General features: G+C 47.9%; 1 protein-coding gene across 5 annotated transcripts in view; it reads right to left on the minus strand.

Annotated features, from left to right (window-relative positions):
* The window catches only part of DOCK11 (dedicator of cytokinesis 11), a 182,668-nt gene that overhangs the window by 155,808 nt on the left and 6,319 nt on the right, over window positions 1-20,541 (minus strand). Inside the window, exon 2 of one of the 5 annotated variants that reach the window (XM_035725512.1) lies at window positions 5,413-5,505. The exons of the other annotated variants lie outside the window; for them this stretch is intronic. The gene's annotated coding sequence lies outside the window, so the exon portion shown is untranslated. The remainder of the gene's footprint in view (window positions 1-5,412; window positions 5,506-20,541) is intronic. 5 annotated transcript variants of the gene reach the window in all.

Here is a 20,541-nt window from a genome sequence, read left to right on the forward strand (position 1 = left end):
GGTATATACCTAGAAGTGGAATTGCTGAATCATATGGTAATTCTAAATTTAAGTTTTTGAGGAACTTGCCACACTGTGTTCCACAACGGCCGCACCATTTTCCATTCCCACCAGTGGTGCACTGGGGCTCCAATTTCTCCACATCTTCTCTAACACTTGTTATTAGGCTTTTTTCTTCATTTTTCATTTTTATTATTTTTTAAAGATTTATTTATTTATTTTAGAGAGCGAGCAAAAAGGGGGCAGAGGGAGAGGGAGAGAAGCAGACTCCCTGCCGAGCAGGGAGCCTGACACAGGGCTCAATTCCAGGACCCCGAGATCACAACCTGAGCCAAAATCAAGAGTCAGATGCCAAACTGACTGAGCCACTCAGGCGCCCCCATTTTGTTTTGTTTTTAGATAACAACCATCCTGATGGGTGTGAAGAGGTATCTTGCTATGGTTTTGATTTGCATTTACCCAATGCTTAGTGATGCTGAGCATCTTTTCCTATGCTTATTGGCCATTTGCCCCATCTTCTTTGGAGAAATGTTTATTAAAGTTCTCTGAGGTTTTTTAAATCATACATTCCGAGTATTAATCCTTTATCAGATATATGCTTAGCACATATTTTCTTCCATTCTGTCGGTTGCCTTTTCATTCTCCTGATGGCGTCCTCTGGTACACAAAAGTTTTTAATAAACTTTATTTTTTAAAGAATGTACAGATAAAATTTTTAGGGAGCAGGCAGACGGCCTAAAGTGTAGATAAAAGGAAGTGAATCCTTATACCTCTTTTTAGACATCCCTGGGCGGGTAGAGGAACATGAACTGAGATCTTCTCAATGAGGTAACGACTCATAATTCCTCCCCCAACATGGCTCCTCCCTGGGCAGCTAATGCTGTAGGCCACTTGTATGCTAGGGAGTCATGGAAAGGGCGCTCAGGCCGGGTGTGGTAGGTGAGCCCAGGGCGGGGGTGGGGGGGGGACAGCGGAATCCCGTAGACTTTTAAGGTTCCCCAGTTCTGCCCAGCAGGCATCTCATATGCTATCTTCCCGCGGGCTGGTTCTGGACAACATACACTCAAACTTCCAAACTTCTCACCCGGAAGCTAAACACGCAGAGTTGTCACTACTAAATGAAACTGAACATTTAAGTCATCATGGTGAAAAATGACATCCAAGATCAGTTCCATCCTGAAGAATCATACTCTCCAGAAGTGATTCCCAGTGTTTGTCAATTGCACGCATGGCCTTTCTTGGGTCTCTGCCCTTTGTTTCTTTGCCCTCTCCCCCCTGCCCCCCAACTCCCACCAGCAAACTGGGGCTTCTAAACAACTATTGGTCACGTGGGAATTTATTTTGCAAGTATTCTGAAGTATAATCAATTTGTACAGGCAATGGGAAGAAGCAACACATACTCATTTTCTTCTAGAATGGCCCTGAAACCATACTCAAATCCCCTGAAATGGCTGTGCTTCAGCAGCTTCTGGGAATAAATTAACTCTAAATTTCAGGACTGTTCAGAGGCTGAACTGCTGACTATCTTCAGACTAAAGGTTAGAAACCCTGTGTGGGTCCTGCCTGTAAATTGCTATTTCCTGCTCTACAAAGTAAGTATTTGCTATCAAAGGCATTCTCAACTCTCCATCACTGATCTAGATCACTACTTTTTTCCTAAGCGGACTAATAGTCTGAAACCTTTCCTTTAACTAGGAAACATACCTCAAACCCCAGGGCGGGGGAGAGCATGAACTGAGTAGTGCACATGCATTCACTGAGCAAAGAATCAAGTCCGAAGGGTATCTACAGGAAGGCCTTCACCTAGACATTCCAAAACAGCTGGTTGAGAAATTTGTGTCACAGGGCGCCTGGCTGGCTCAGTGGTTAGAGCATGTGACTCCTGGTCTCAGGGTTGAGTTCGAGCCCCACGTTGGGTATAGAGATTACCTAAAAAATAAAATCTTTAAAAAGAAAAAAATAGGGGCACCTGGGTAGCTCAATTGGTTGAGCATCCGACTCCCGATTTCAGCTCAGGTCATGATCTTGGGGCCATGCGGCTGTGGGGTCATGGAATCAAACCCGCACATCCGGCTCTGTGCTCAGCACAGAATCTACTTGAGTGTCTCTCCCTCTGCCCCTCCCCCTGCTTGTACGCGTACGTGTTCTCTCTTACTCTCTCTCTCTCTCAAATAAATAAATCTTTAAAAATAAAATAGACTGGGGGCGCCTGGGTGGCTCAGTCATTAAGCGTCTGCCTTCGGCTCAGGTCATGATCCCAGGGTCCTGGGATCGAGCCCCACATCGGGCTCCCTGCTCCGCGGGGAGCCTGCTTCTCCCTCTCCTGCTCCCCCTGCTTGTGTTCCCTCTTTCGCTGTGTTTCTCTCTGTCAAATAAATAAATAAAATCTTTAAAAAAATAATAAATAAAAATAAAAATAAAATAGACGGAAATAAGAATAAGAAAAGAAATTTGTGTTCAATAACTTATTTTTAGGAAATCCCTTTCTGTACTTAAATCGTTAGGGAAATAAAACCCTCAATTTCTCTAGCATATGCTCACAAGCTCTACCTACAAAGCCATTTCATTACGGGGGCAGTAAAAGAAAAGGTAAGCGGGGAGAAGAAAAAGTAGCTCTTCTCTGCCACAATTCTAGCACTTATTGCAAGTATGCTAAGCTCCAGGTGCGGTGCTAAATGCACTGCATGTGTTACACCTCATTTAATCCTCGCAAGAACCCTCCGAGGCAGAAAATACTATTGCTACTCAGATTTTACCAGGGAGAAAACTGAGACTAAGAGAGGTTGGGCAACTTGCCCACGTGGGTGGTAGAGTCAACATGGTAGGCCGAATCCTAAGCTGCCCCTTAAGGCTCCTTCCCACAGTCTACTTGCCCAGTAAAATCCCCTCCCCTTGAATGTAAGTGGAACCTGTGAAGATTATGAGGTGGCACTCCCTTGAGTATGTGAATAATAAATTGACTCTGAGTCAATCAAGCAGGAGATGATCCTGGGTGGGCCTGGCCTAATCAGGTGATCCCCTAGAAGAGGGACCAGGCCCTTCCTGGAAAGAGTAAGCCACCTGCTGGCTTTTTATTTTTTTAGAGGTTTATTTATCTATTTTTAGAGAGAGAGTGGGGAGGAGGGCAGAGGGAGAGCAAGAAGGAGAGGGAGAGAGAGAATCTCCAGCAGACTCCTCGCTGAGTGTGGAGCCCCCGGCGGGGCTTGATCTCACAACGCTGAGATCATGACCTGAGTCAAAAACCATGAGTCGGATGCTCAACCAACTGAGCCACCCAGGCGCCTGAACCTGCTGGCTTTTTAGAAGCAGACTGCCACAGTGAGAGAGGCCCATGCAGCCAGGACCCGAAGGTGTCCCTCTGCGAGTTGAGAGCCACCCCCACTCGCAGCTGACAGCCAGCAGGAAAACAGGACCAATCAGTCCTACAACCACAAGAAACTGAGCTTTGCCAACCCGAAGGAGCTCGGAAAAGGCCTCTGAGCTTCCAGATGACAACACAGCCCTGCCAACACCTGCAAGACTCTGAGGAAAGACTCCAGCTGAGCCCTGCCTGTACTTCTGACCCAGAGAAACTACGAAATAAGAAGTTATTCTAAGCTGCTAAATGTGTGGTAATAGGCCATGCAGCAACAGAAAACGAACACAGTCAGGGGGCACCTGGGTGGCTCAGTGGGTTAAGCGTCAGACGCTTGATTGCAGCTCAGGTCATGATCTCAGGGTCGTGGGATCGAGCCCCGCCTCGGGCTCAGTGCTCAGCGGGGACTTTGCTTAGGCTTCTCTCTCTCTCCCTCTGCCCCGCCCCCACAGCCTGCTCTCTCTTTAAAAACAATACCTCATAGAGTCAGGATTCCAGGCAGTGCTGTCGAATTCGGGCATACATACTCTTCACCACCTCTGGAGTTGTTCTGTGGCAGCTTCACAAATTCCTAACCATTTTTAACTCTTCAAAAAGAATGGAGACATACATTTCTATTGAACAGGAACGGTTATGATCTTTGCCTCGTTGGATGACTTTCTCAAGCCTCAGAAATGTTGTTATCACATTCTAGTATACAAAAGGCATTTTGCGACTCATGAACAAAACTACAAAGGCAATGTACTCCAATACAAGATTGTGAGAGGTAAGTTGTGAAAACATAAGCAGGGTGGAAAACGGAAGATTGTTATTTCCCAAGGGGCACCTGGGTGGCTCAGCTGGTTAAGCATCTGCCTTCGGCTCAGGTCATGATCCCGGGGTCCTGGGATCGAGTCCCGCATCGGGCTCCCTGCTCAGCGGGGAGCCTGCTTCTCCCTCTCCCTCTGCCTGCCGTTCCCCCTGCTTGTACTCTCTCTCTCTCTCTCTGTCAAATAAAAAATAAAAAAATCTTTTTTTTTTAAAGACTTTATTTATTTGAGAGAGAGAGAGAGAGACACAGCGAGAGAGGAAACACAAGCAGGGGGAGTGGGAGAGGGAGAAGCAGGCTTCCCGCCGAGCAGGGAGCCCGATGTGGGGCTCGATCCCAGGACCCTGGGATCATGACCTGAGCCGAAGGCAGACGCTTAACGACTGAGCCACCCAGGCGCCCCCAAAATAAAAAAGTCTTTAAAAAAAAAAAAAAGATTGTTATTTCCCAAAAACACCTTGCTGAAGCAGGCTTGGCTTTTGCAAAGGCTCCGGGCTGGGCTACTTACAAATATTTTCCTTTTGACTATATGGCGTGATCTGCAAGACCTGTCATCTGGTGCCTCCAAGGAGATAACACACGACCTCTTTTAAGAGGGCCCAACTGAAACATCACTGAATAGGAGAAGCTAGAGAATTCTCTTTGCTGGAGTGAAATCCTGTATTCTTTTTTTCTTTAGAGAGAGCACACGTGCACGCACGCCATGGGGGTGGGGAGGGCAGGGGGGAGGGAGAGAGAGAATCCCAAGCTGGCTCTACATGTAGCACAGAGCCGAACACGGGGCTCGATCTCACGACCCCGAAATCACGACCTGAGCCGACATCAAGAGTCGGACACTCAGCTGACTGAGCCACCCAGGTGCCCTGGAGTGAAATCCATTTAAAGGGAATCAAAACAATCAAACACTGGTTGCTTCCTGGAGGGCGTCAGTCAACAAACTCACTTTTCACGTCCTCTCCCGCTCTCACACTCACATACACAACACATGGGAGGGGGATGCAAATTAGATAAATAATAATGGCTGACACTTAGCCGGTGCCCAGTGTTCACCATGGACCATCTCATTTGGGTCTCACACTTCCTTTAGGAAGTAGGTATTATTATCACCGGCGCGCCCATTTGATAGATGAAGAGACTGAGACTTAGAAAGGTTAAGTAACTTTCCCAATATTCCACAACCAGAAAGTGACACTTCCACCCAGATGCTGACAACCAGAGCTCCCGGGCTCAGTCACTCTGCAGTATTTACCTCTACTTGTGCTGTTCTCCAGTAGGACAGTCCTCCCGTCCTTCCCAGTATCTAGCAACATGCCTTCGCAGGGGAATGCTCCGTAAATGTTTGCTGATAACGATAAAGAATGAGGTCAGTGCCTGAGGGACCAGGTAAGGCTTCCAGACCATTCATCCTTGGGAGGGGGGAGATGGGGGGGCGGGGCAGAGGGCGGGGAGGGGATAGGGAGGCAGGCTGAAGGCAGCCCCCCAGCTCTGTGGGTGCCAGTCTAAAAGTAAGTGAACTGGGTCTGGCTACTTAGAACTCCAAATACGTGTGGACCAACCATATACAGGAAGAGTTGATTCTGGCCCTAAGATCATAAAAAGAAAAAAGAAAACTAACCCAGTTTTCCAGAGTTTATTTCTTCCTTTTGGAAAAGTTTCTGCTACACATCTGGAAGTGATTTTCTAACACACTAGTTCCAATGAGTCATCTACAATATTAAGCAATGATTCCATAGGGTGAACCCTGATCATATTTTTCCATTAAGTGGCATCCACTGAGGTCAACGAAAGGCAAAGGTTGACCCAGGCTTGGAGAACCGCACCCTCCACAGCCCCCATTTGATATTGTCAAGAACATGGGTTTTAAGAGGTGCAGGAATGCGCTCTATCTCCCAGCACTAATGTAAGACTCCCTCTAATACACTGTTTCCTTCCACTGATCACGTACAGAAGATGGATCCAAAGGCTGCTTGAGGAGGGCAGCAACCCTCAGTAAAGCCGGCAGAAGCACCATTATGAGGCCATGTGTAAACACAGGGCAGTCAGAAATGCAGGGGGTCAGGGTGCTGGGGGGTGGTGAGGGCAGTGGCCGGGGGGGGGGGGGGGGTGGGGGGGGCCTCCCTGGACAAAAGAATAAGACAACCTATGGTACCCAGAGTACAGCAGGAGCTCAAAACCCTGAACGCGGCCAGCAAACATTTCCCTAAGGAATGTTCTAGAAAGGACTGCCAATTCAGTCTTTGGGCCACATCCTAATATACTGATTCCAACCATCAACTTTTAACCCATATCATATTGGTTTCCTAATATTTAAAACTTCTAGTACTGATGTTTACAAGCATAATTCAAGTCCATTCCCCAAGCGTCTTCTGACACTTGGATTTCTTTCAAGTTACAACGAAGGAATGAGTCATGTTCTCTCAGAGACTAAGAAGCCACTTACAAAGGCTATTTTAAATCTTTCAGGTGACAAGGGTATTATTTAGTTTCCAGAAACCATACTTGACTGAATGGCTTCCCCAGGGCTGAAGGAGTTAATGCAACTTCCCAGAGCGATTCTGCTCTCCAAGGCACCAAAACAATTTGATTTTAAATGGCACGGGAGCTAGAAAAACCTAGACCATTAAATCCTACCTTCCAAAAAGATATAAATTAGTGGGTGTTCATTTGCATGACAAAAGGATTCCTCGCCTTGCCAAAGGATTCCAATCAAGTTTATTCAAAAATCAGATTCCCCTAATGTATGCTAAATGATTTGATTTGCACGTGGGCTTCAGAGCAAACACAGCTGTACCAAAGCCTGAATCTGATTAGCAGGTACGTCTTCACCCCGGGATTTCGGCTTCCAGGACCCATTTCGGGGGTGCGGTGCGCGGCCCCCAGGGCCACCCAGTGAGGAGCCGGACCTGCACATTTCTGACTCATCAACCTCCATTCTACCACCACAATTGCTTTGCTTTTACCTAGCACTTTTCATCCCCAGCCTTCAAAGGGTTCAATCCACATTGGCTGGTCTTCATAATCATGCCAAACCAGTTGGCGAGAGAGCTGGGAAAACAACCTTGCAAACTAAGCAGGGATGGGGCGAGAAAATGAGGACCGCTGACGGGCAGGAGAAATGAGGGGTCCACAGACACACAAAAGAACTACATTTAAGTTTCTTTTTCACAAAAGGAAAAACGCCATACCTTGTGCATCTTACTTTTTAAAAATAGACAGGGTTTTGTTTTGTTTCTGAGCAGGTTTAGGCTCAGAGCAAAATTGAGCACAAAGTACAGAGAGTTCCGTTCCCGCGTACCCCCTGCCCACACACACCACACAGCGGCTCTGCCACGATCAACATCCCACACCAGAGAGGTACACTCACCCATCAGCAGCAGCATCATCACCCAGAGCCCACGGTTCAAATTAGGGTTCACCCTTGCTGTTGTCCATTCTACGGGTCTTAACAAACACCCGACGGCATGTATCGCCCCTGACAGTGTCATACAGAATAGTCCCACTGCCTCAGAAATCCTCCGGGCTCTGCCTAGTCGGGCCTTCCACCCTCCTCCTTTTTAAGTGATGAAGAACTATTCCAAACCCAGTTTAAATACAACAAATCGATTTTTCTATATCAGTTTTACATAATGATCAGAGTGGGGGGCGGGAAGGAAGTGAGGAACAGAAAAGGAAGCCGGGAGAAGACAGAAGAAGAGAAGCCACGAGAAAGAAAGGAACTCAAGGAAGAAGAAAGGCATACTGTGATACTGTGTACCCAGGGAGAAAGGCCCCGTTCACCAAGCTGCGCACCGTAATCTAATTATCTTAAATGTCAGAGGCAAGACCTTCCATTTCAAAGATCCTGATTTCTCAGTCATTCTCCCATCCGTGTGTTCTCAAAGCCACAAGAAGCCTACGATTATTTTTAAATAAAAGAACGGAGATACAGCATGTGCAAAATCAGGAAAATTGCACCCAGAAATCTCTGCAGTATCCATGCATATCGCCTATTAATTAGCTTTACTTGAAATTTAAGTCCTTCTAGTGACTGATATTATGAATGGCAGCAAAGGATGACTGCGATTAGATGGCAGCAAAGGATGACTTTTTGATTATCAGCAACCTGAGGCACATTTCACATGCAGGGAGGTTGAGAGCAATTTAAATTTACATTTCAGGAAATTCAAGGTAGGCATTTCTGCCTCTCAAAGTTTATTTTAAAAATAGGAACCAGGGGCGCCCGGGGGGCTCAGTGGGTTGAGCGTCTGCCTTTGGCTCGGGTCACGATCCCAGGGTCCTGGGATGGAGCCCCGCTTGGGCTCCCTGCTCAGCGGGGAGCCTGCTTCTCCCTCTCCCTGTACCCCTCCCCCTGTTCGTGCACTCTCTCTCTCTCAAATAAATAAAATCTTTAAAAAGAAAATAGGAAACATTATACAGTTATACGTAGTCATCATGTGTGTTTAAGTGTATGTACATATATACTTTTTGAAACTTCACTTTGTAGAGAATGCATTGTGATCAAAAACTGGGGAATAATTCAGCAGACAGGAATAAAAAGCAAATGGGAATTGAAGTCTCTAATTTCTAGACCATCCTCAACTTATTGATTCAACAGACCGAGAACGTGAGGTATACAAAAGAGTGGGCAAGGAACAGCAGGATTAGTGAAGAAATTATCTTAATAATAATAGCATCGTGCCAATTATACAGATATTACACATCACATATATATTTATACATGACACATAAATACAGCAAGCCTGAAAGGTAAGTATGGAACTGGTCTGGAATTCTACTTTTTCTGATTATAAAAGTAATACGTGCTCCACGCAAAATAAATGAACATCTGCAGAACAGAAAACAAAACAAGAATAAAACTTATAATCCCACCATCCAGAGATACATACTGCTCATACTTTTTAATTTTTTAAAAAAGATTTTCTTTATTTATTTGAGACAGAGAGAACAAGTGGGTGGAGGGTCAGAGGCAGAGGGAGAAGCGGGCTCCCTGCCGAGCAGGGAGCCAGACACGGGACTCCATCCCAGGACCCCCGGGATCATGACCTGGGCCGAAGGCAGCCGCTTCACCGACCGAGTCACCCAGGCGCCCCCATACTATTCATATTCTATATACATACATACATTACAAATACACACACCTCTCACACACACCTTCGAAGAATGTTTTCCTTGAAGATAACAACATTTATTCGGCACTTGCTATGTCCCAGGCCTTGTTCTGTGTGCTTTATTGTGGTATTTTACTGGATCCTTACAACAACCCGCTGAGGTCAGAACTATGATCTCCGTTTTATACATGAGGAAACTGAGGGTACAGAGGGATTCAGTAACTACATTCACACATAGCACATGTGCTCTATTTGACAAAAAGCCGATCGTGCTTTTCCCTAATCTAAACTTTTCTCCACGTCCACAATACACCTAGATGCCATTTTTTTAAAAGATTTTTATTTATTTATTTAACAGAGAGAGAGAGCGCACAAGTAGGCAGAGCGGCAGACAGAGGGAGAGGGAGAAGCAGGCTCTCCGCCGAGCAGGGAGCCCAATGCGGGGGGGGCTCGATCCCAGGACCCTGGGATCATGACCTGAGCCGAAGGCAGACGCTCAACCGACTGAGCCACCCAGGCGCCCCACCTAGATGCCATTTTAATGACTGCACGGTTTTCTGGTGTATGGATGGACCTTTGCACAATCCCTTACTTTTGCACATCGAGGGTGTTTAAATGTGGGGGTGGGTTGTTTTGCTGTTATAAACGGCCCCACCAGGCCCTCTGCAGACCTCCATCTGACAAAGGAGCACAAGGAAGTTGCACCAAGTTAAATCGGGTGCCCGAGGCGACACAGACCGGCAGACAGGGGACTCGCTGGGTGCTGCTGGAGATCTGGCTAGTATGTATGAGCTCCTTTCACTCTCCGGCCAGCTCCAGAGGGCATTTACATTCTAATGGGCAGGAGAAGTGGTCAACCACAGCTCTGGAACAGAATGAAAGCAATTCTCCCTAAAGCTGGAGAACCAGCGTGGTAGGATGAAAAAATGCCCCCTCACCCCAAGATCGGCCCCCATCCTCATCCCTGGAACCTGCAAACGTTACCTTTATTGCAAAAAGGTCCTTACACAAATCAAGGGTCTCGAGGTGAGATCATTCCGGATTACTGGATTGGGCCGCAAAAGCCATCACAAATGACCTTCTAGGAAAGAGGCAGAGGGAGATCTGACACAAGCGCAGAGAAAGAGACCCATCCGATCCTTCCCTAAATTCTCCAGACGGAGTGCGGCCCAGGGATAGCGGTTTCGGTCTTCTGGCCCTCAGAATTACAAGAAAACAAATGTGTTGTTTGAAGCCACCCAGTTTGTGGTAACTTGTTACAGCAGCCCCCGGAAATCAACACAACTGGTAGCAGGCGATAAGCCTGCAGAAGGAGCAACGTGCTCCAAATGGAGGGGGGGTGGGGGGGGGAGATGGCCTTTTGATCTAAAGCCTGCAGGACAGATCGGATTCCCCTGAGCAGGGAAGGGGCTGGAAGGGCATTCCAGGAAGAGGAATCAGCATGTGCAAAGGCACTGGGAGGGGAGAGAGGGGGCAAGTGTGCTCGGGGAGCAGCCGTGGCCCAGTGTGGCCCATGTCCAGACCGCGGGAAGGGATGTAGCAGGAGAAGATAATTCAAGGGTGGGCAGGGCCTTACCGGCGGACAGGAAGGGGCGTGAAGGCCCCACTAGGAAATCTGGGTGCTTGCTTAGAGTAACGGAGAGCCAATGCAGGTAGACTTCGTATTTTTCTGGGTTTGAGGATTCCGTCATTTTCCCTCATTCAACTGAGAGGCAGCAGAATGGCGGTGGCTTTCTGGCTATTTCAAGACAAGAACTTTGTTGCTTACTGTCCAGATGATCCACCCGGATTTGTTATACCACTGGGGACATGCGGACAAAATCCTGCTTAAATGGTTCCTCCGGGGAGGGAGCAAGAAACAGGACGATGGGATGGACTTCCTCAGTTCCATCTGGTGTCAATGGGGAGGATGCTCCTCAGGAAACCCACTCTGAAATGTACCAAATGATGACCCCAACAGAACAAAATCCTCCATTAAATTAAGCTACAGGAACTTTGTCATGCTTCACTTTTGGAAGGTCTACTAAGCCAGAGGCCACTCTTTCCCAACTAAACCCAGCAGAAAAAAACAAAGTGACGTAAACTGGGCTCTGTATCTGTAATTACACCATTTTTTTTTTTGTTAATTATCTCATTTCCTAAACTCTTCATTCTTATTCCATAATTCTGCAAAGAGAACCTCCACTTCTTTTAGTTGGAACTAAATCCAAAGCCAGGACATTTCAGGGGACAACCTTGCCAGATGTGTAGCTCCACGACATTTCCTTGGCATCCAGGCCACTGGATTTCCAGAAAAGGCACCCGGCCATCACTAGCTCAGGCCTCTGGAATTTTCCATCCTTGGCTAAAGAAAAGGTTAAAAAAAATAAACATGGCTCTGTCCCCTGGAGAACACTGTGTGGCCAAACGCTGGGGAGAGGGGTAAGGAAGAGGTGAGAAAAAGAGAAAGAGAGAGTGGGAGCGTGCCCACCACAGACTGAAGCTCCCCAGAGCATGGCGGAAGGGAGCAGCAAAGCGCGGGCTATGGGAGGCCTCTGGCGCTGGGGCTGGACCAGGGAGCCTGATATACAGATTCTCCCAGAAGGTGGCAGTGCAGAGAGGTGAAAGCCACCAACAGCCACACTTGAGGAAAATCACGGGGAGGGGAGAACAGTTAGACGGCAGTAGAAGGTGGGAAGGGGAAGAAAGCAATGTGGTAGGGAGAGGGCAGAGTTGAGTAAGAGGACCCCAGTCTCAGAGAAAATCTCAAGGGCTCAGAGGGACAGCCATCGGTACCATTCCCATCTAGGAGGGTTTGCCGCCTTGAGAAATGTGGGTCTGGCACGGAGGGCGGGGGCGGCTTTTACTCTTCTTCCACCTGAGGACAGAGGAAGTAAGGGCAGGCCGACCCCGGCTCACCAGGCCCTCCACCCTTGGCTCCCAAAAGAAATCTGGTCTCTACACGTTTCCGGCGGTCACAAGTCTCTGACTCCCATCGACCTCGGAGCCCTGCACCCCAGGGTCCTCTATGTTCCTTCACTAACTCATGGGGGTTCCAGAATGATTCAAGTTCACAGTGTACAACGCCTCCACCCCCTGAATCAATGTCTACTCACCCCTGTGGGCCCCGAGAAAACCGTTCCATTTACCTGGTACAATTTCTGAAGGGTTTGAGTTCTTCCTGTCTGAATCTAAAAAGAGACTGCTACCCTTATTCAAGATTGTTAATATTTTAATGTCTGGTCTCCTGGTCTGTTATAATGGAAACAAACAAACAAACAAACAAACCTCCCTTCAGTCTGAACTTTTTTGTATCCTTATTTTCCTCAGATTAAGTCTCTGTGTTGCCTTCCCCCATCCTCTCCACCTTGCTCTAAGTAGATTTAATCCTTTAACAAGAAACCAGTGGAAATAGATTCTCTGCTTCGGTTCAAGCAACCTGATTCAAAAGCATTTCCCTTGAGATTTTGGCACGCACTGAAGGCAAGTATCTTTTCTCTCAGCTAAGGCAGTTACCTTCCATGGCTCAGCACACCTCTCTCTCTCTCTCTCTCTCTCTCCCTCCCTCCCTCTAGCTCCCTCTCCAACAACACACTCGGTTTCTAGTTCCTTCTGGTGCACACCACAGTCCCACACGTTCCAGAGTTCTAAAGCATCAACTCCGTCACGAAGCTCATTGATCGAATGCATACTACCCATAAGCCATGAAGTTCAGATGAGGGCCAGTAGAAAAGGAAAAACCCCTGAAACAGAAAGCAATAAATCAGGAAAATAATATGAAATAAAACAGAATAAAATAAAATAAGCCAGGCTGAAGGGAAAGAGCCTATCATTTGGAGAAAACACCAATTTCTACAGAAGACTTAAACAGGACTCCGGTTAACAATTCTTCCATCTTTTATAGATTAGTATAGATTGGTAGTACATGAATACATTAGAAACCATTTTTAAGCTAATTCCACTGAGAACATCTGAATGTTTTCAGTGAGATCGCTGATAAGGAGAATTGGAACGGTTTTCCTACCGAGGGGGGAAGAAAGGAAAAATGTAGCTGGAGAAAGTAAAGATGGTTAATGCAGCTTTCGTCCCTGTAGATTTTGTAAACAAAATCTGGGGGGTGGGGGGGGGTCTCACACACACACACACACACACACACACACACACACCCCCCACTACTCTTTTCTTTAGCTGGGGGTGGAAAATTCCATAGGCCTAAGCTGGCTAAGTGCCTGCTAAGTGTCTGGCCAGTTTGTATCCTGAAACACCTCAAGTCTGAGAGCAGTACCCACTTACAAGAACTCCCAACTGAGGGAGTTTTGTGTGGGAAAAATTTTTTTAATTATGAAGAATTTAAGAAAACATCCAAATTGAAATTGCAGACTGCAGACCTGTATGGCGCTCTTTGAGCCAAAAATCTCAAAAGGGGTTGTGCTTCCTCGTTTGAATTCTGTGAAGACTTCCACACCTGGCTAGCAGTTTACCAGTCTGTCGGATCCCTGGTCCTCCTCCGCCACGTCAAGTAGCCATGAGGCGAACCCAACCCCGGGAACCCACCATTCCTCAACCTCAACCTCACAGTGATGCCTGTGTGGTAGGAAGAATGGTCTCCACAGAGGTCCGACATCTTAATCCCTGGCACCCGTGTCTATGTTACTTCACGCGGCAAAGGGGACTCTTGCAGATGTGATTAAAGATTTTGAATTGGGGAAATTATCTGGGCTTATCCAGGCAGGACCAGTGTAATTATAAGGGCGCTTCTGAGGAGGAAGGCGGGAGGGTCAGAATCAGAGAAGGGGGTGTGATGACAGGAGCAGTGTCAGAGTGACATGACATAAAGAAGACTTGACCAACCATTGTTGGCTGGAAGATGCAGGAAGGGGCCGTGAGCCAAAGAATGCAGGCAAGCCTCTAGGAGCTGGAAAAGGCAAGGTGATGGATTCTCCCCTAGAGCCTCTGGAGGAAGTGGGACCTTCTGACTGACATCTTGGCGTTAGCCTAGTGAAACCCATTTTGGACTTCTGACCTCCAGACAGTGAGAATAAATTAATGTTTTGAGACACTAAATTTGTGGCAATGTGTCAGAGCAGCCATAGGAAATGAGTAAGGCCATGTGTCTAGGCCAACCCTCAGCAGGGCCACTGGCTGGGCCTCCTCATCCTGGGCACTCTGCCTCCCCCGAATTCTCTAAGCAGACGCTCACCCCTTCAGCCCACTAATCCCACCGTGCTGAGCTCAAGCTGGGGTGTTTTTTTGTTTTTAAAGATTTTATTTATTTATTCGATAGACAGAGCATGAGCAGGGGGAGGGGCAGAGGGAGAAGCAGGCTCCCCGCGGAGCAGGGAGCCCGATGCGGGGCTCGACCCCAGGACCCCGGGATCACGACCTCAGCCGAAGGTAGACGCTTAACCAATCGAGCCACCCAGGCGCCCCAAGCTCAAGCGGCTTTATGGTCCCAGCGAGGGTGGGGCAGCCCTCCTCAGGATGAGCAAGAAGACCAGAACTCACTTCTAGAGGAACCGGGCAACTGGCTGGAAAGCCAAGGCAGGGGGTGAGATAGAGGGGAAGCAGCAAGACAAGGACACCAGATAAAACCTGGTGACCGGAAATGATTTTTAAATACAGGGAAGACCCAGCAACCTATAGGGCTTTGAGGCCCAGGACCTGAGCTTTGGATTCAGAGTCCCCTGATGTCACCTTAGGCGTAGGCTGGCCTCTGAGCCTGGGACGGTGCTGAGCCAGCAGTGAACATCAGAGTAGCTCCAGAGACAGGGGGGAAGGAAGGAAGGAGGAAGGAAGGGAGGCAGGGAGAGAAAGCCGGGCTTCCGTCGCAGAACTGAAGTCAGGAGCCTTACAGAATTCTCTTCTGGCTCTCCTGGTGAGCCTTCTGCCCGAATGCTCATTTGCAATGGGCGGACAGAAGCAACATTCCTCTACAGACAGTCATGGCGGCCCCCGGTAGTGGAGAAGCCCCTATCCCCTGGGGTCAGGTCGGCCAGAAGAACCTTCTTTGCTCCACAAGGCACAGAGCACGATGGAGACCCTCTGCTGGGCAGAGGGAGCGCCCCTGGCCCCTAGGGGCTTTTAAATAATGCTGTTGTTCCATTCGTGCAACAGTTGACTCGGTGGCCTCCTGGACTGCAGTTATTCCTTGGTGGGAAGTTAGGCACCTCACAGGTGGTATTCCCTCCTTCGGATCTCCAGGAAACCATTTACTGCAGTGAAGCACAAGGCCCCTGGTAAGCTAGGAAAATAAACTGGTGATGCCCACACGACTCTCTTACACACACCGTGAGTACTGACACCGGGTCCTGCAAGGCGCAAAGCTGGAAGCTGGCTGTTCGTCAAGTGCAAAAACTAAGCTGCTAATATCAAAGGCCTGGAGACGCATACAGATGTTATTTTTGGGCAGCAGTAACTCCCCCCCCCCAAATCATAAAACAGTTCCGTGAATATGATCCCAGGTACCTCTGCAGAGCCAGTGTTCCGGAGACTTTTTTTTTTTTCCATATAGTTATTCAAATAGCAAAGAAAGGAACTCAAAATCCTTAGGCTTACTTTGGCAAGGAAGAATCTATACGGATCCTGCCCACATTTCTCAATAACAACCCCACCCGTCTTTTTTTTTTTTTTTTTTTTGGTTTTTGTCCCCACCTCCTATTTTCCCACTTCAGAGACCTAAGCCTTCCCGAGGAGGAGGAGGAGATCATCACCAAAACCACACAAAAAGAGCTTCCTCCACCTGATTTACTGGGGACTCTAGGCCAGAAGCTAGGGCTCCTTTACCTGATTACACCAAAGGAGACAACATGCCTGGAGTCCATTACCTGTTCTGTGATTTTTTAAAGATGGACGGCCTACAGCCTGCGTCTCTCTTTCCCCATTTCCCCACAACAGGGGTGGGAACAACGTGGTGCGTGTTCAATGGTGACCTGTGACAACATGACAGGTCATAGGTCTAACAACATTTTTAACCCTTCGTAAGCCTGGGGCTATAAACATACAAGGTCTCATCGTCTAAAAACCATTTCCAACAAATGCAGTCCCCAGCCTCCTGACACACTTCACATAAAGATGTTCTGTCTCGGAGGCTTGGAAGAACACTTGACTTCTTAGTTAACTCTCACCCGGTAAAATAGTTCAGTCATGAAGGAAAGCGACATGATGGGAAAGCTGCTTCTTAAGTATCAGAATAGCCTCGAACATTTCTCAGCGGCTTGAAACACATACGATCCAACTGACGCTGTCAGGAACTGCAAAAATACAACTTCCTGGGAACGAGAAACTCAATGGGCTACGAAAATAAGGTGGAGAAAACTGCAGGAAATCGTTAATAGCAAATTTAGGCCTGATTGTGCGAGGTCGCGCGCGGACAACTGATGACCCACATGTCGCTGGAACCAGCTGCCATATTTTCCGTCGTATCGACTGTGCTGGAAACCTGTATGCGCTATTCCTAATAGAACTTATCCCGCTACCACAAAACCAGAAGAGCTGAATATAACGCACACTCATTGCTTAGGAGACATCTAGGCTTTAAGAGTTTTCCAATAAAATACGTATTTCCAAAAGAGATCTTTAAAAAGGCACTTGAATTTGAATTTCAGTATTCACTTTTTTTTTTTTTTTTAAGGTGAAGACTAATGAGTGAAAGGGATGGCAATAGTTTTGAGAGGGAAAGGAAAGCGCTTTGGAGTTCTCCTTTTCCATACAGAGCTGAGTTTCCCTCTAACCCTCCTTTTGCATCAACCGCTCCGAACAGACTATTGTAAAAGGTCAGTGCTTTTGCCAAAGGCCTCGCACACAAGCTCCCCAGACCAGAGGGCCTTCTCCATGGGTACCAGCCGGGGTGTTCCTCCCTACTAGAGGACCAGCCTTCCCACTCACTCATCGGACTAGTTTGAAGGCAATAATTGCCAAAGATCCAGAGCCCTAGCTTACACCTGCCAGTTTTTTCTTCCAGGAAGGGCATGAGTCTTGGCTGTGCCCTGTAGCTCACCTTGGAGGGGGGGGGGAGTGACTTGGAGCGAGGAACTAAAAAAGCCAGGGGGGCATGCTTCCCTTCTGCCAGTTTGCTTTTGTCTGGTGACCTGTGATACATACCCAAAAGACTTCTTGCCCACCAGAAAGCCTGAGAATATTCATGAGAGCCAACAGCACTTGGCAGAGCCACGTGCCAAGGCCCGGGGTAAGTGCCTCGCAAGCCACGACTCCTTTAAACCTCTCAACAAGCCCGAAGGAGGGGTTATCAAGACACAAGAAGGTTAAATAACTGACCCAAGGTCACCCAGTAAGTAGCCGAGCTGAACTCTGAACCTGGGCCGTGTCCTTCCAGATCCCACTCGTCATCACGTTGCTCTCCCAAGCTCCAGCTTCCAGGCTAGGGAGCTCAAGGAGACTTGCCCCAGTTACTGCCCTGAGCCTCCAGGGTGGGGCCCTGCAAGAATCAAAAAGGCATCTCTAGGTGGCTATAAAGCAACCCGCCAATGTTACCCATGAGCCCCCCTCCCCCCCTCCGCACTCCTGACAGAAGCTAAAGGAAACCAAGAGATCTAAATCCCAAAGAGATGTGGATTATAAAATTACCGCTGGATTTACAGAAAAGAAGAAACAGTTCTAGCTCCTTCTCCCTCCCGTGGTTTCTGGCCTTCCTTTCGGTGTTAAAAACAAAACAACAACAACAACAACAAAATACTAAGAATTCTTCAACATGCCTTACTAATGATTCTGTATCTCAGAAGAAAGTAACACCCAGGTAGGTAAATGACTCCTTGGAACTGAATTACCACAAACAAGCAAGGGGGCGGGGGGGGGGGGGGGGGGGGGGGGGGGCGTTCCTCTGAGGTGGAGTACTAAGGATTTGGGAAGGTAGCAAGCCCTCCCTCCAGTCCATGGAGGTCAAGTAAAGGAATGCCAAGGTGAGTTAACACATGTAACACTATAGACGAATCTGAGCGTTAAGATATTACCACTTACTTTCCCCGATCTCATTAAAAAAAAAAAGTCCTCTGTAGTCAAATAAATGTGGGAAATGCCATAGAACAGTGTTCATTAGCAAAGGCTTGGTTAACACTATTGGCACCTGTAAAGGACCCAACTCTTGAAAATGTTAAGGATCACAAAAAAAGAACGGGGGGGGGGCGGGAAGGCAGAGATGATGTCACTAACTGAACACAGAAGGCAGAATTGCTAGCCTTCTGCCAAATTCTGTCTTCTCCATTTGGGTTATTTGCATACATCTAACCTCCCTTCCGGACCTGTGAGTCCCTTCAGGGCAGGAAACATCGTATGCAGCCCCCCTCCTCCGCAGCTCAAACCCTGGGAGGGGGAGCTGCCCAGGGGGTGACCTAACTTCCCATCTCTGTTCTAACTGGAAGTCTGGGGCTGGCCTCCAGACCATTCCTCCGCGCCCTGCCTCCCACTTCCCTAATCACCCCCAAAGGTGCAAACCTCTTTAATCAGCTAATCTCGCCTACAATCTCATCTCAGCCCTCCCCCCACCCTTCCTCTCCTTCCTGATCTTATTTGGAACACTTCTCTGCCCTCAAGAACCCTAGTCTTGGGGCGCCTGGCTGGCTCAGTTGGTAGAGCATGTGACTCTTGATGTCAGGGTTATGAGTTCAAGCCCCACGTTGGGGTTAGAGCTTACTTAAAACTATTAAAAAAAAAAAAAGGAACCCTAGCCTCTTGCCAGAACACAACACTACATGCTCAGCCATTCCCTCGAATGTTCTCTCCATATTAAGCCTGACTTGGCTGAAACCCGGTTTCGTCCTGACAACCCTCTCGGGATGAGGTTGCTCATTTTCTTTTCCTTTCCCCTATCACCAAACACGCTTTGCCTCCGATTCACCCAGGCTCAAAAACCTCAGCGCCATCTTGACTCCGCCTCCTCTCCTCTTTCCCGCCCACTTCTTCCTTCCCCCTTCTCCTCCCCCTTCAAGAATCCCCAAATCCTGCTGATTCTATCACTGAAACACTTCTTACATCCTCCCCCTTATCTCCATTCTCACTGTCTCAGGTAAGCCTTTCTTATCTCTCTCCGGAACTATGTAACTATATTTTAACTAGTGTCCTGGCCTCCAGTCACCCAACACCTTGTCCATCCTACATACTGCTGCCAGTGTTTTTTCCGCTGAGTACCCACTGCATTCCAGGCACTGTGTGAGGCACTGGGCACAGAGATGAATACACAGCCCCAGACTTCTTGGCCAATATCTAGAAGGGGCAAGAAACATTGCCCCCTCCCCCATCTGTGATAGACCCTTCTAGAATACCTTTGTTGCACCAGCTCTCTCTTTTTTTAAACCTTTATGAATCACTTATACATCAGACACTTTCCATACACTACCTTCTTTAATCTTCCTAAGAACCACACAAGGTAGGTACTATTTATTCCCATTTCACAGATGAGGAAAATAAGATCTGGTTACCTGCCTTGGTTCACAAGGCAAGCAGGTGACCGAGGCCAGATCCAAGCCCAGGTCTGACTCCTGAGACTGGGCTCTTGCCTCCCACGTTTTAAGTAGGACACTGAGATTTTGGAAAAGAGCCCAAACAGGATGACCATGATGGTGAAGAATTTTGAAACCAAGTCATGTGAGAAATAGAGGAAAGAAATGAAGTCTTTTCGGCTTTTGTGAAAAATGGCATGGTGTTGGGGCACCTGGGGGGCTCAGTCGGTTAAATGCCCGACTCTTGATCTCGGCTCAGGTCCTGATCTCGGAGTCGTGGGATCGAGCCTCTGTCGGGCTCGTGCTGGGTGTGAAACCTGCTTGAGATGCTCTCTCTCCCTCTCGCTCTGCCCCTCTAAAAAAAAAAAAATGACATGGTGGATGTCTCCAAATGTTTGAAGGGTTGTCATGTGAAAGGGGAAGCAAACATATTCTGTGTGGCTCCAAACAGCAGAGCTAGGCCTGGCGGTGGCAGAACTTAAAGGAGTCAATTTCAGCTCAAGAGCCTTTTCTAGCATACCCCGCCCAACAGGCAAGGCGTGTTTAAGGCGAAGCTAAGTCTTCATTTGTCAGGGGTATGTGCAGGGGGCATGCCTGCCTGGAGCAGGCCAGTGGTCTAGATCAGCATTTCTGGGCACATCAGAATCACCTTGGGTAGTTTTTAAAAAATACGGATGCCTGGCCCCACCCCAGACTTATCGAAACAGTCTTGGGGTTGAGACCGTTATTGCAAGAATTACAAACCAGGAAATACGTCTGTAAGAAGATTCACTCAAATGCCCCAAAGAAGAAATACAAATGGCTAAATCAACATATGAAAAACTGTTCAAGAGGAACTGA

This window comes from Zalophus californianus, chromosome X, assembly GCF_009762305.2.
Source record: "Zalophus californianus isolate mZalCal1 chromosome X, mZalCal1.pri.v2, whole genome shotgun sequence".
NCBI lineage: Eukaryota > Metazoa > Chordata > Mammalia > Carnivora > Otariidae > Zalophus > Zalophus californianus.